Source organism: Branchiostoma belcheri, unplaced genomic scaffold (genome assembly GCF_001625305.1).
Source record: "Branchiostoma belcheri isolate BF01 breed outbred unplaced genomic scaffold, Haploidv18h27 scaffold1223, whole genome shotgun sequence".
In the NCBI taxonomy this organism is placed as follows: domain Eukaryota; kingdom Metazoa; phylum Chordata; class Leptocardii; order Amphioxiformes; family Branchiostomatidae; genus Branchiostoma; species Branchiostoma belcheri.
In genome coordinates this window covers 1-4082 of record NW_017802629.1, presented here as the reverse complement: position 1 = coordinate 4082, position 4082 = coordinate 1, and the positions used below count along the sequence as shown (strand labels likewise).

Here is a 4082-nt window from a genome sequence, read left to right as displayed (position 1 = left end):
CTGCCAAACAGTCAGAGGGATTCAACTCCGCCATCATTCAGCCAAATGACTTGAAAATTGGCATGGAAGTAGAGTGAGCAAATACCCCCAGACTTTTTTTTCATTTTTTTGAAACATGCCTTTGAAAAATTTTTATGAAGGTTTTTTGGGGCATTTTTTGACAAAAAATGGATTTTTGGATCCTGAGCCCTGGTATTACAACCAAATGATATGACATTCGGTATAAGGGTACCTTGAACGTGTGTCTACAGAATAGCAGTCATATATCTGGCATACATCACTTCCAAATGACTCATTTGGGGGACTTTAATGGCTATTTTCAGCAAAAAAGGGCCAAAAGTGCCATACCCGTTCCATGTTCTATCTAAAGAATGGCCGGTTCCATCCATGGAACACGTGTTCCATTGCGGGTTACCTGAGGTCACATTGCACCTGAGTGGTGCGTAATGACCCACACATTCAATTTTATGTGCCTAAGACCTTCAAAATGTATCAAATCTCATCATTGTTAGTTTTTGCATACCAGTAATAAGATTAGTAAAGCTTTCAAGATTCAAAGTACTTGTTGTTGCATCTTTGTTCTCATATAGCTACTATATTTAATTCATTTATTTGAGAACCTTTGCCAGTTTTGCACTGGGGTAAGTTTGGAATAGTCCACTTTTGCGTGGGAGGGAGATGGACTGAAATATGCTGTATTTGCTCCCAAGCAAATGTCGGCCTTTCTAGTTTTATACATGTTTCTTTAATAACGTTATGTTTCATGGCTTTTTATCATTTGAGCTAGTAATATCATGTCTTCGGCATCAATTGCATGTCTGTAGAGATAAGTTCGTATAAATTACAGATTACACTTGTTTGTGTAAAGGCCTTAATATGATAACTCATTGGACCGCTTATTTCTCTTCCGGGTACACTCATACGCACGTTTCATAATTCAGCGCATATGTGCCTTATCATGCTATCTGATAAAGATGGGAATAGCTGGACTCAAGTCAATGTTTTCGGTGGCGATTGCATGTCTGCAAGATACAGGTGACTCTTAATAATGTATAATTTGTTTGACGGTCTTGATTTAAAATGATAGCTCATTGGGCCGCTTTAGTTCTATTATGATTCAGCGGATAGGACTTATGTTATCTGATAAATAATTTTACTGGACTCAAGTCTGTTTTCATGCGGGTTAGTTTGCTTTATTTGCACCAAAGGAAACAGCAGACCAGGAAACTTTGCCTCGAATCATGTAGCTTACACGATGTGAACACGACTCAGGCTCCAAACTTCACAAAGACTAAACTAGTGTACATCAGACACAATGCCAGGATAACATACATCATGTCACAGTGACGTGAGGTCTGTATGAAATCGGAGCACAGAAGAGCGGATATCATTCAATGCAAAGTGTAAGTCGAGTGTAGCCGACCATTCACGATATTATGACAAAATCCCATGGTAGAGTTTGCGTCATCATTACGTCACAGTCTGACTACTGCATGAAGCTGAAAGGCGGTCGTAAGCTCTCATTCAATGCAAGGTATCGGTCGAGTGTATTATTATGGATCACGTTTTAGAATGCAACAGGCATTCCACTATGTGTTAATCCAAATCATGTTTTGGAATAGACCACGTTTAGGAATGCAGGTACATTCCACTTCGTTTTATTCCAAATCATGATTTGGAATCGAACACGCTACTGTCATAAAAGAAGGCTCCTATATGTCTTCGTTGTAGGGATGATGTTGCTGACTGTGTAGGTGTTCTGGTCTCCTGGCATCCTTTGTGCTCAGCTGTCAATTGACCATAGTTGTCAATGACGATCTGCAAAGACAATGTAGACCACTATTCATGCAAATGAAGGAGCAAGCAGAACATGAATAAAACGCACTATACACTATGTGCATCACAAGCACTGTAACTTAAACAGACTTTTATTATTCTAATTGAAAAACGTGATAACTTAAATGTTGTGAATTTTTATATGGTTTAGATGAATTCTTGTAACTAGCCAAACAGGGGATAACCATTAGAAAAATAATTATCACGACTTTTTTAATTATCACGTTTTTAAATTTACGTACTAAATAAATGTGATAAAGAGCTAAATCTACTTAACTTCTGACCTATGCTTTATCGTCGTATAACTGATTGTGACGAAAGGACCACATTACCTGTCGTGCTTTTATACCATGCCCATGCTGATGAGGAATCCACTCAACATAAACCCCACGAGGACCGCTACACAACAGACGGCCTGGTTGTTTAGATTCATGATTTCTGCTGTGGTGTCTGTTTTTTCTGCAGTCACGTCTACAAAAACTGACAAGAGAAGCAAGAACTGATAGAGTTTATTGAAAAGCTGAAAAATTTGTGAATTTACACTCCATAATTGAAGCGATGAAGACAAGATATTGCTTGTAGCATGATTCCCAATGAAGATGATTCGAAGCCTAAGGTTCAATTCAAAGAGTTGTGTTTACCACCTTTCAAGAGGTACGTGTGCAGGCTTGTAGATACAATGTACGTAGTATATTGTCTAGTATGAACAGTTGTTTGTTTTTCTGTCAACAGGCACATGCCTTACTGGGTCATCCTCGTGACCAGAAAAATCGATTGGCCTAAGGCTATGCAAAACAGGGTGGAAGACTCTTGAAATTAGGACAGAATGATTCTAACGTTTGTATTAAAGTCTTTTTCGTTGGATTTTAAACAGCAGCTGATGGCGTTATGTCTATAGAATTGATTCGATTTGGTTGGAAGAAACCACTTTGTTATCAATGGAATCCAGTTACAGATATATCGAAAAGAGAACAATAACAAAGAGGATGATAACACCTGAGTCTTCTGTGTAATCATATATCCCTCCACATGCCATGGGAAACTTCGTTGTACACAAAATGTGCAGAATTCGTATCATAACTTCTGCTCTTTTACACATTGTCAGAGACAAATGCAAATTTGTTTGAAATAGCAACAGAACAAAATGTTTCAAATAGCAACAACGGCTCCTACATTTGGCGTTACCCAAATTTTCCAGTCAAAACATGCGATAAACAGAACTCCTCCTTGGGCTTAGCCTGAATCTGCTGTCTTACGTTTCAAATAGATATCAGCTATTACAGAGGCATCATTATACAAACACCTATACAGGCTCAGATACAGCCCCTTCTCTATACTCAGGAATTCTCTGCTCATAAATGTACTCAGGAATGCTTTGATCATAAATGACCCAGTTAAGCCACACTTAAAACTGGGTATATAGAACCGCCAATTTATGACAATGAGCTAGTAACGATGCCAAGCTGATGTTCTCTGATCGGTCCACAGCGCATAAAACTACCATACTATAAAACAAACTTGGTATAAAACCAAATAGAGGTCTACCTACCGTTTTACCTGTCAATGCTGCGAACAGTACGTGCAGTCGTTGACGAAAGTATCTCAGTATGTAGGAAATGTCAACCTGCCTTAAAAGAACTGGTTAGACCGGTGATGATGCTGACATCCTTTCAAGGACAGCAGGTGTGGTACTGTGGTAGCTCCAGCCACAACCTCGGGAGGCATCTATATGGCTTTTTTTTAATGAAACTTTATTGCATGTTCATTCCCCGGAGGGATAAATGCATGGATGTACAATGTACTAGAGATTACTAAAACAATAGTAATATAAAAGGCTAACATTAGGTCTAAGGTATACAATGCTAAAAATAAGATAAAAAGAAATATAAATATAAGTGGTATTGATCTAAGTTCTAATGGCTTCTTCTCTCTTTTTGAAACATTTTGAAATATACTTACATACTTCATTGATGACGTCTATATTTGTACATGATATAATATATTTAAAGGTGTCTTCCTTTGATAATGTTTTACATTTTTTTGTCGAGCTTAATTGAACTGAACAGTGATTTACGTTCGTTATCATATAATTTACAGTCAAGCATAAAATGCGATTCATCTTCAATACACGAATTGTTACAGAATGTACACAGTCTATCTTGTAACGGTGTACGGCTATGCCTGCCAGATTCTATGTGTAGAGGGTGGTCGCTAATACGGAGTTTACACATGGCTCTGCGGTTTTC

At 38.0% G+C, this 4082-nt stretch overlaps 1 long non-coding RNA gene across 1 annotated transcript; it reads right to left on the bottom strand.

Moving 5' to 3' along the window:
* Positions 1-1162: 1162 nt before the first annotated feature.
* LOC109463152 lies at positions 1163-3508 on the bottom strand. The gene is made up of 3 exons (XR_002139805.1): positions 3394-3508; positions 2169-2307; positions 1163-1818 (listed from the first exon to the last, which is right to left on the bottom strand). It is a non-coding gene; the product is annotated as an uncharacterized LOC109463152 (long non-coding RNA).
* Positions 3509-4082: the final 574 nt, after the last annotated feature.